Source organism: Schistocerca cancellata, chromosome 6 (assembly GCF_023864275.1).
Source record: "Schistocerca cancellata isolate TAMUIC-IGC-003103 chromosome 6, iqSchCanc2.1, whole genome shotgun sequence".
In the NCBI taxonomy this organism is placed as follows: Eukaryota; Metazoa; Arthropoda; class Insecta; order Orthoptera; family Acrididae; genus Schistocerca; species Schistocerca cancellata.
Window position 1 is genome coordinate 115,611,585 of NC_064631.1, and position 12,769 is coordinate 115,624,353.

A 12,769-nucleotide genomic window follows, 5' to 3' on the forward strand; every position below is an offset into this window, starting at 1 on the left:
CCTGTTCGAACAGAGTTTGTATTATCATAAAATAACTTACTTACACAAGAGTATATATGTGAGTCAACAAAATTTTTTCATTGACTACATTTTGTGTTAACATATGGATGCATCAGCAGACACTCATGTTCAGAAAAAAAGAACACCTTGAAAGACTAGAGATAGTAAGTTCATATTCACGGGACATATACATTAGTAAGTTCTGAAGAAATGATTAGCATTTCAGTCACCTCGGATCGGCATGTATCCTGTGACCTTGTAGAAACAGGGTCCACCGTGGGCCCTGATAACTTGTTCCCTGCGTGATGGCATCGATGCGTATAAGGCGCGAATGGCGTCCTGTGTTGGTCATCCATGCTCTATTTACATGGTTTCAAAGTTCATCTGTGGCGGTTGGCATTGGATCACAATAGTGCACTTGTCGTGTCACCATATTCCACACATTTTTGACTGGCGACACGTCTGGAGGTCTGGTGGGCCAGGGCTGACATCCTGAGACACCGAGAAGACACGTGTTCGTTCAGGAACTTGTGGCCGTGCATTGTCTTGCTGAAAAATGGCGTCTGTCGTGTCGTGCAGAAAGGGCATGGCTACAGGTCCCAGGATGTAATTCATGGAAGTCAAATTGGTCACAGTGCCCTGGACACGCACCAACTGCGATTTGTGTTTGTAGCTAGTAGTCCACCACACTGTAAGGCCTCGAGTTGGCACTGTATGTCTTGTGCGAATGCAGTTACTGTGATGCCGCTCCCTCTGAGTGAGGCAAATCAAAATGAGGAAATGATTTTCAAACAAACAGAACCTGGATTCGTCCGAAACCACTATCTGATGCCATTCCTGTCTCCAGTGACGTCGTTTCAGACACCAGTGCAGTCTAGCGTGTCTCTGCACATTAGTCAATGGTAGGTGGAGAAGTCGACGCCCCGTATGTAACTCTTGCCGTAATAAACGGTGACGGACTGTCACCCCTGACAGTGTACAATGTATTACACTGTTCCAATGTTCCGACAGAGCCGGGGAGGACGCAGATTTGTCTTCCAAAGCCATTTGGATGAGGTGTCCAGCTGGGAGGGGGCGGGGGGGGGGGGGGGCTGGGTGGTGCAACCTGACCCATCTCATCGTGTTCTTGACCTTCCGTGAACCACTCTGCACACACCCGTTGCATTGCCGAAACACTTCGACCCACACGAGCAGCAATTTCCCGGATGGATGCATCACATTCTCTCATGCCTACAATGCGCCCTATTTCAAATTCACTGATTTTATGGTAAGGTTCGCGCATACATCTGCGAGGCATCCAGCACGTCTGCTCAAGTCACACTGATCTATTACCTTTTGTTTATGGCAACAACGAGAGCTGCAAGCACATCTTACCAGTAGACAGTGGTGCGTCGCGAGATCGGTGTTGATCTTAAACCCGCGGGCTGACATGGTTCAAACGTTAATCATTTTAGCAGAACATAATAAAGTACATGTCCTGTGTATATGAACTTCCAATGTCTAGTCTTTCAAGGTCCGCAGCTCGTGGTCTAGCGTAGCGTTCTTGCTTCCCGAACAGAGAGTCCGTGGTTCGATTCCCGGCGTGGTCAGGATTTTCACCTGCCCCGAGATGACTGGGTGTTCTTCTGTCTTCATCATCATCATCATTCACCCCCATTACGGTTGGAGGAAGGTAACGACAAACCACATCCATTAGGACCTTGCCGCTCTGTCAAGAAGCATGGGACTTCATTTCCAGTCTTTCGAGGTGTTCTGCTTTTTCTGGACATGAGAGTACATGCTAAAACATGCATACAAACAAAACCACGAACTTGTAAACAAAATGTAATAGAAAGACAGATTGCATATTTTGTGGTTGCGAAAGTTCACTTACACGCACAATTTGGGAAGTGAGCATCAATAGGAAATTTTTACTTTGGTGGTCTAAGATTTTCTCAACTGTTTGTCTTATTGATGAGTTGACATGTGATCTATATAAAACTCAAGTCAATGTATCTATATCTGACAGGACTCTACACATTCCGCATGATCTTTGACCATGTGCAACGACGCAACACGAGTGTTGACAAATACGTTGAGAGGTGTCAGTCAATCCGCCTCTCGTATACACTGACTTGGCAAATGTTGTGGGGTAGCTGGACGCAGAGGACGGAGGTGCGTCCTTGTAAGCACACCATGCTCCCCCTGTGCCAGCTGCAGTTATACAGGAGACCTTCCGCACGAAATGCATCTTTTACTACTTGACCCAAACATGGATGTTTGTTCACTTTGAACGAATATGGGGTTAATAACAAATGCGTACAATTAGTCAAATTCAGGTGATGGCACTTGGTTTAGCTTTACCCCAGCTAAACGTTATTGTGGAACTCAGCCCCGGTGGCGTCAAGTAGGCGCAACTCTGGTCCCGTACGCGTTCGCACGTATCTTGATGTGAGGCTGCGTGGTTGGTCGTTTCGTGTGCGGGCGTTGGAACGTCATCTTCAAAATATCAACCGTTGAACGAAAAGGAAAATTTTAGGGTGAGATAAGTAGGTGTTTCATTTTCTGTCTTGTGATTGGAAGAAACCTTGCTCTTTCAGAAAGAAGTAGTCTGGGATTGGTCCATATACCTCCACCAGGTTTTGTCGCTATCTGTATGCAGTGGTGAGGAAGTTTAAATTTTAGGGAGAAGTTATCGGGAGGTGGACGAGAGCAATCGTAGCTCCGTGATCAAGTAAATAGTAACTTTTGGATGGGAATTAAACCGATTTAGAATTAGGTCTCTGTGTAATGGTGGAATTCCATCGTTAGGAGCACTGCGGAATTCTCACGAGCGACGATTACAGAATCGCTATTTGCCTAAATTAAGATGGAATCGAATTCTGTGTCTGAGCGGTTACGAAGCACTTAATGCAACGTATGCCCAGTTAATTACCATGTTTCTTTTCGTTGTGAGTTATGAGCCGGCTTTGATGGTTCAGTTTGTAATGGAAAGTAGTGAATTTTGCTTTCGTATCTACGCGAGTGAGTAATGGCGCGACCATGTTGCCTTCCCTCACCCCACTCGTCCTTTTGCTGACAAATAATCGATACGTCAATATTCTTTTGCTTGTATGGAACCATAGTTTAGTAGTTTCAGGTGTACTCCATGTAAATATAGTTTCAGGCGTACGCTGCATTTGTGAAATAAATGTTAATAATTCAGCTACTTTGTTCATTATAACCCTCCTCAAACTGCACGCCAGCAAATATCTCCTTGACCTGTAACGTTTAATGCCCTGTATCCTGGGAGGGAAAATTACTTAATATGTTAGCAAAGTGAGATCCCTAATCGGCCGTTCTAAAGTTCAATTATTAAAGTTCCGCTGCACAGTTTTCTTTTTAGGATAGAGAGTAGAGCTAGTAATTAATTAAAATTTCATGGAATTTCAGGCTGCTTGGCACTCAGGACTGAATAAATAATATCAGTCACGTTGTTTGAGCGCAGCTACCCAAAGTCCTTGTTATAACGCGAAGTGATCCACTTTTATCAGAAGTGCGATCTGCTTTTAACCTTGATGCCATAGCAGGGTAGGCACACCCAACAAATACGTAAGCTTATGTCAGATCCTGTGGTCGTGCACTCACGTAATATGAGACGATTTGATTTCTTCTTGTGGGCTCGTGTGAAAAGTCTTGTATACAAAGATAGACACTAGCACAGTCTCAGGCGAAAATTATTGCTGCTTGAGTGGTTGTTCGAACGAAACTGCGGTTGTCACAATGAGTATTTTCGTGCGATTGTACAATGTCTGACTGTTAGTGTGAGGGACTCAGCTTGGATCGAATCTTCTATTACTGTTTTCCTGGCCTTACACACTGCCTACAAGTGCTTAGCTCGTTAATCTGGATTTGACAGTACTAATGCTAGACGGTGGTCGGATGTCCTTCCTGCCACCACCCCTTTATCCCTCAGCATGGAATATGTGTACCGCATCTGCGCCTAATGTTATCCTGTTGTGAAAGGGTGTGAACGCTTTGCAATGAAAGGAAAGTAATTAATGACCAAAGCAATATAAACAGTAACTCACAGATCATGTTAGCCACAAAAACAATAATACACTGAAATTTGAAACATAATCAGCATAAATAATTAATGAATCCCACCGTCCCCCCTCTCTCTGTCATAAACACACATACACACACACACACACACACACACACACGCACGCACAAGACAAATGAACAAATATCAGACCACACATGCAACACAAACAAACAACGGAACATAAACATACATCGGCACTTGACACTACTACACACTGTAAACACACAGACGCATTCAAAACACGATGGAAAAGACAAGTGCTGGGTTATGATAAATGTGCATGAAAAACGCTGAAATCGGCCATCTGTAGCAAGGGGACTGGGTAAACTCATCTCGAAGACCACTCATAAATATTATGTCATGGTTTGGGTTCACATTCACTAACATTTAATGGTACGATCACTGTTCACAGACTTTTACCCACAGTATGTATGTATTTCGTTAGTTAATGTTCAGTTTATGAAAATTTACATGGCATTTCATCACATCTACCTTCTTACAGGTTGCAATTAAAGTTTTAAAAACTTATAAACTAGTATTTGCTGCTACTTGTTATTATGTATATTATTGCAGCTTAATTTGCATCTACTTCTTAACAGTGCTTGGAAGTACCAGGTTTTTCTGTTGTTCTCATAAGCTCCATTTATTTGCAGTAAAGATTTACTAGCTTAAGCCATTAGAAAGATTGTAGTTCTTCCATTAGGGGGCAGTTCATTGGGGAAACAGCACAAATATCGAGGAAAGGACCTGTCTCCATCCCCAGTTTGCTCATACTTTTGCCTAGCTTCTGTAGAACATTTGATTAAATGACAACTATATTGTGCTAACATTTTAGAGCTGTGTGTAAACATACGTATCAAACATGAATGCATAATTATTTTTGCTACGAGCGTGAAGTTTCACAGAATTTTTCCGAAGAGTTTGTCTTTCAATCATACAAAGCAAATTTTAAATTTTTCGGAGATTTTCTCCGTTGAATGAAGTCTCTGACGATGTAGCCGAAGTTATGCTGCTGCATCGTTGTAGTCTCATGTAGATGTTGAGAAACGTCCGGCAGGAACACTGGGTTGAACTCTGGACCCCCAGGTGACAACTGCTTAGCTACTACCACCAACTTCTCGCTACCTCATTCGAGTGAACTTGCACCGCTTTCGACTGCGCAACTGCGTCTTACGTGGCCATGGAAATGTTTTAAGTATACCACTACACACTGGTTAATTCAGACCTTGCAGACTGCAGGCTGACATACGTGAGGATTATGCATTGTTATCGTTTATTCAATATCAGGTTCTTTCAGTTTGTATGTTATTGGATTGGAAAGATTGAAATCTTAAGTTTCGAAAATTTCCGTCGACCAATTGGTAGTGTATCCTTTTTCAAATTTGCTTACAATTTGCTTTTTCTCACTTTGTTAACAATTTTAGATTTGGGCGCATCATCTAACAAATTTGTTACATAAACAGTTTTCAATAAGACCTTGTGAACGTCTTTATTTACCAAAACTAGACATAGTTGTCTCACTGGGAATTCCGCGATCGTTCATTAAGTAAAATATGGAGTTTCGGTCTTCGATCGCTATTCTTTATTTTCAATTACCGGTTTCGGGCTAGCTGCCCATCTTCAGATCTGTTAGACAATGTTAAAAATGTAATTAATAAGAGAGATACAGTTAGTGAAAAAATATCTTAGTTTACAAAAAGAAATTTTGGAACGTATAAAAATGCCAACATACCATATGTTGTAGTTACGGAGTAACTTGTCCGTGCAGAACACACAGTTCACTGTCATAAGTAAAGTAAATTTCAATCTGTTAAAACATTATATCGCAGTATTTAAGAGTAACCTGATTGGTAACAGTAAAAAGTGCCCTCTACCTATAACAATTGTGCATCTGTTATTATTTCGCCGTATATATTATTGGCGAATATTCTTTTTAATAAAACAATTTTTAAGGTAATAACAAATGAATAATCTTTTTGAGTGGACCATGAAACGAAAAATTTTTACATTAATTTAAAATTTCTTTATGAAGAAACATAAAATATAATTAAAATGTAGATATCCTTCCGAAAATGTGCGTTTACTCTTCTTTGTTTTTGATTGGTGGTTGAGTGGATTTCCCTACGTCAGAACGTATACAACACCACGCCGAGTTGTCTTGCGCCGCGCCCAATTCACCTCGCCGCCAGTACGCTGAGGGACGTTCCGCTGTAGCTGTTTCTTACTGGGGCGTGCTGTTGCATTCAAGAGTAAGCCTAAAACAGGTCTTTAAAAATCTCATAATAATTCCTGTGCATAAAATCACTTTGCTCATTAAGTAGTAGGCCTGGGGTTTTTCTTTGATGTGCGTATATTTCAATCTCTTCGAGCATGTTGAGATAGAGACTTTTTGGAGCTTTATGTAGCACCTCCATTTGTTGATTTATATTACTAACTTCATGTCTACTCTCTTTTACATGTGTTCCAAATGCTGTTCGATTGCTATGACTGCAATGTTCCCTGTATCGAATTTCAAAGTTCCGCCCTGTTTGTCCTATATAATAACTGTCACATTCAGCACATTTAATCTTATATACTCCGGAATTATTGTATTTCATTTGTTTCGTCGTTGCTGGTTTATGTCTTAATCTATGTGCCATTTGCCCTTCGTTCTGAAATGCCACTGCGATGTTTTTTGGAAAGCATTTAGCAATTCTTTCCGACACACGCCCTTTGTATGTCAGGGTGACAAACTTCTTCTTAACTTTAATTTTCCTAGAATCGCTACTGATGCCCGCGGATTTGTTTTTGATTTTGTTAAACATACGTGTAACATCTTGTGTCCTGTATCCGTTAGCTGCTGCTACTTGCTTAATAATACCCAGTTCTTTCTGCAACTCATCTTCCTGTAGTGGCAATCTGAGGGCTCTGTTGCACATTGCATGAAAGTACGCTCTTTTATGCTGTGCCGGGTGGTGCGACGTCGCTACTATGATGTTGTCGGAGCACGTGTCTTTTCTATAGACGCCGAAAACGTGCCTGCCTCCCTCCTTTCTGACAGTCAAATCTAAATAGTTAATCGCCCCGTTGTTTTCCATTTCTAGTGTGAATTGAATGTTTGGATGCTGCTCGTTTAAAACTTTAGTCATTTCCTCTACATCTTCTTTTTCCCCTTTGAATAATAAAATAGTGTCGTCAACATACCGTCTGTAATAAATTAACTTCTCCTTAATTTCTGGAAAAGAGCTAAAAACTTTGTTCTCAAAGTCATTCATAAAAATTTCAGCTAAAATGCCTGATAGACTGTTACCCATAGCTAAACCTTCATCTTGAATAAAAACTTTATCGTTAAAGATAAAACTATTAAAACTCAGTGTGAACTCTAGCATATCTACGAGTTCGACGATTTCACCCATGCTCATTGACTTATTTTTTATCAGATTTTTCCTTATAATTTGCAAAGTTTCTGGTATTGGTATATTAGTGTAGAGGTTCACGACGTCCAATGAGGCTAGGACTGCATCCTCTGGGATTGCAATGTCCTTCACTGCGTTCGCGAAACACACACTATTTTTTACGTTGTAAACTTGCTCGTGTTTATACGCAGATTTTAACTTACGGTAGAAAGCTTTATTCAAGAGCTCATTAACGGCTTCCTTCCCATTGCAAATAACACGCATTGGTTTATTCTCCTTGTGCAATTTTATTTGCGCTCTTGCTTCTGGTGTTCTTGGATTCATCTTTACTAATCTAGCTTTTTCATTTGGAGTGAATAAAAATTGTATTGCTTCTATCCTTCCCTTTAAATCTGTCTGAAACTTCTTTGTTAAATCTTTTTTGACTTCTTTAATTCCATTTTCCTGAAAAAACCGCATCGTCTTATCTATATATTCCTTTTCGTAAATGACAACTGAGGTACTGCCCTTATCTGACTTAATCACGATTGCGTTGTTAGAATCCAGTTTTAAGTTAATTTCTTTCACTAACCTCATCTCACTATATTTACCGTTATGTAAAGTTTTCTGGCATTCAATTGCCTCTTTGGCTTTGACGGCGATACATGTCTCCTGGAATTTAGTTACCTTTGCATCCCTACATGCTACCTTAACTTCTGCGATCATTCTCTTGATGTCTCGATCTTGCAAGTTCGTTCGCGGATTATGACAGTGAACTGTGTGTTCTGCACGGACAAGTTACTCTGTAACTACAACATATGGTATGTTGGCATTTTTATACGTTCCAAAATTTCTTTTTGTAAACTAAGATATTTTTTCACTAACTGTATCTCTCTTATTAATTACATTTTTAACATTGTCTAACAGATCTGAAGATGGGCAGCTAGCCCGAAACCGGTAATTGAAAATAAAGAATAGCGATCGAAGTCTTTATTTACGTTTTGGTGCCATTTTTATAGATGAATATTTTGTGTTGTTGTATTCAGCAACTAATTTCGAAAATAAATCAATTCATTTATAATTTCTTTGAAGAGCAAATTGATTCCACATTTTTCCATTCCATTAAATCGTTCACTGACAGATGCTTTTAATGCACTAATAGTTCGATAATGATTAATGTTAAAGTTGTTCATCAATTCCTTGAAAATCTTTGCTATAGAATTCTTTGCCATTGCCTAACTGCAAATTTTTTGGTGACTGAGCAGTGAATATTTCGAAAGCATCAACTATATTCTTGCCTGTTTTAATTTTAACTGGGATAGCTCAAGTAAATTTAGAAAAGATGTCGATAACAGTGAATAAATACTAAATCCTCGATTAGTCTTCGAAATTCTTTTTAACTTTCCAGAGAAATTACATTTTTTCTTCTAATTTTTTTCTCATTGGCTTATGTAACTCATTTGTTATTTCTTCATGAATATTTTGAAGTTCGCCAAACACTGAAACAGTCTTAGAACTACTTTCACCTAAAAAAAGTTTTTAACGAATTTGCTCTTTTTCGTTTTACAGATTGAGCAAAGAACATCGATTCTTGCTTTCCATTTTTGGTTGTTAATGAGGATGATGTGTATCAGGAAACTTTTGTAATTTTTTCATGATGATCTTCAATAGAGTTATTGTTATTTGTCTTTCGTTTTAAGATATGTTCTAGATTGTACTTGGTGAAATAACTTTTTAGTTATGTTAGAATGCTTATATACTTGGGTTTTGTAACTAAATTTGATAATTTGTCACCTTAAAAACCGTTTATTTAATACATCTAAATCATCAATTGGATCATTTATATTTACAATTCTTCAAGATATGCTTTAGTCAATTTAAAAACGCTTTTTAATTCTTTATTAAACTGTTTAACTGAACTTTCCATTTTTGGGTCTATTGACAACTGAAAAACTTTCATTTTTGATTCCAATAACTCTAATGGAGGCTTCACTCTTTTTTGGTTTTTGGGGTCTATTGGCCCTGAAAATCTTTGATTTTAGATTGAAAATCGTCAAATTTCTAAATTAATTCTATATCAACTTTTGGTGCAAAATCCTTAATGAGTTTGTTTCTAAAAGTATCCATTAATTATATTCAAAAGATCAATGAATTTATAACTTTCCAATAACAATTTTAAGACAAATAAACACAAATAACTGCAAATTACATCATCAAAATTTTGTATTCTCTCAATGTTGTAGTATAAATAGATTTCCCCAAATAGTTAACTAGTTGTTTTGGTATATTACCCCATAATGAATCAAAAAAGAATTTTCTATTTCACTTGTTCTTATAATGATTCCTGTAAGTATCTTGACAATCAGATATATCTAAATGGACTATTTGACATTCATTATGGTTTGGTCATTAAGTAAATCACCAATTATAAAAACTCCTCAAAAGGGATTGATTTTTAATGATTTAACTTAATTTTCTACATCAAAATTAGATAAAGTATACATGTTTTTAATAATTTTTGAAATAACAATTTGAATTTTTTTACTTTTTTAAATTATATTTATTTTTAAAATTTTATTTTCCATTTCCAATTTATGTCTTTTTAGTTTTTACTATTCTTTATCTGCTTCCTTTTTATTTATAACTGCCTATGTGATTACTGCAGATCCACAAGGAAGTGAACCAATAGTTGCAAGGTATGGCAGAGCTGCTAATAACAAAGGAAGAAATCCACCTTTGTGTTTTGATAGTCCAGCACCTTCGTTGTTTTTTGTTAGATATTCGATAATTTTTTTTTGAAAACTGTAATGACTAATGCAATGAGCTAGTTTCCACCAATTTTTTCCATTTCTTTCTTATTTGAACATCATCAAAAACAGCTCAATCATATTTAAGTGTTTATTATTTATCTTTAATTTAATTGGTTTTGGTTTGGTTTTGCTCCTTGGAAGAAATGTATAATCAATCGAAAAGTAGTTCATTAATATAGATTAAAAAATAATAAAAAAATTTATAGTTCCTATAAATTTTTATCTACTTTTAAGCCCATTCCTAATCCTCATTTTCCATTTATTATTCCACGATCTGCAACTGATGCATCAGAACCATACATTATCTATTTTGCAAATCAATGAAAATCTCTAATCTTTCTTGTAATTTCGTACCTGGACAACAAAATTTATAGCCTGGAGGACGAATTTCAAATGGCAGTACACTAATTAAAGTGTTTGCTGTTCATTTTCCATATTTTTCGCTTTTCCAAAACGTATGTGGTAAATTATTCAATAATCTGATTAGATGTGGTATTCATTTTGAATTGTTGATGATAAAATCACTAAATTTGTTTCTTAACATTTGTGTTATGTCAACGTTTTCATTGTGATAATTTGTATTTCATGCTAAAACTTTGCCATGAATAACTGCTAATCTATCAGTAGTTGTTGAACATCATTCATCCAAACACATTCCATAAGTTTTTCTGTGTATTTTTTAACTGAAACTTTGCCAACTTTTACAAATGAATGATAAAGATTTTTTTCTAAAAACTAGGAAAATAATCTTCGAAATTTATTTTAATCAAAGTATTTTATTTGTTTCCTTTACTTGATTTCCTTTTATTTGGATTACTTTAATGATATACAACATTTGAATCGAATAATATTCTTGCATAGTTTTGTAAAACAAGAGACCAAATTTGTCATCTAAATCAACCATAGTTATTTGTTTTTTAGTTAAAAGATTCATTAATCTATCAGTTCCTTCATATTCTTTAACACCAATTTTTAATTTATCACCACTGAGTTAGATTGGAAATTTTTCAATGTATTTAAAAATGCCAACTAGCCTTATTCTGAAAATGTAATGATTGATAAATTCTAACATTCTTTCACTCATATTTATTTTTTAGCATCTCTGCTGTTTAATTTTTTTCTTCTTCATAATCTTGTAACAAATTATATGCTTCTGATTCACTTAATGTGTAATCTATTTTATTGTCTTCTTAATGTTTCATTGTAGGAATATTGTTAAATTCATGATAATAATGTTGATCTTAAGGAATCCCTTTAAAAATTTATTACCTAAACCTTCAATTCCTTCTTCAACTTTTTCTATTGTATGGATAAAATTGTTGTTTTAACAGAATGAAACTACATATATTTATATAGATTACTCAATGAAATCGATGCTTCTTGCTTAAAAATTGTTTCTGTAACAAAGATGAAACTACTTAGGCTTACAAAAGTTAATCAATGAAATTTATACTTCTTGCTTCAAAATTATTTCTTCAACAAAATAAAACTGCTTATACCTCATAAATTGAATATTATCACCATAAAATAAAACTGTATGTATCTCCCTCATTTCTCTTTTTTATGTAGATCTCATAAAATCACGTTCATTAGATATCATATAAGAATCAGTTGGTATGATAATTGAGATATGAATTCGTTAATTTTTACGTTACATGCACTACATTAGACACAAGAAATCCATCGATACTGGGATGGTTCTCTCTCTGTTACCTGTGCCAGCTGCAGATTCCGTCGCCTCTAGTCTACTGTGACCACCTGCAATTGCTAATTTGTCTACTCTTACTATTCCACTCATCTTGAATTGTTATCCATTACATCATCTATGAAAATCAATGTCCCTTTTTCTCAGTTCATTGTGAATCCTTCAAGGATGGAAATCGCAAATCTGAAGCACACACAAAAACTAACCAGCAGCACTATCTGTTTTTTTCTATAATTTTAATTTACCTGTTTCTTTTATCTTATATCTGTTTTTATCTTTCACCATGTTCCATCGTTATTCATTGTCTGTTTCCATATGTATTGATCGTCCCAAGATTTTTAACTTTGTAGTTCGTCCTCTTTTACTATTCATTTTGCTTTTGATTCCATCAAATGGGTAATCGTCTGATACGGCTCCATCATATTGACAGTACATAGGGATACATAATATTGTCACTTCTCATTAGCACGTATAATACTCATTTAAATTACCATATTGTCCTAAACTTCCTGTATCCTAAAAACCCTCTTCACAAAATCATACATAAATCGCAGCGTCCTTTGTACTCGTTAATACTCATTACACCTTATCTCCCACAACTCACAGTAGCCTATATAACGTCGGCAGCGTCTTTTGAGTCTTCTAAACCTCATAACATTATTTCTCGTAACACAGAAGTGTTTCTTTGCATCTATACACTTTGTAAAACACTGTTTCTCTTAAACTTCATAAAACATAATTTTTCGTAGCTATTAATGAACAATACGCATTTCCCCACTTGTGTGCTTTCAGCCAACAACCGGCCAACATATTT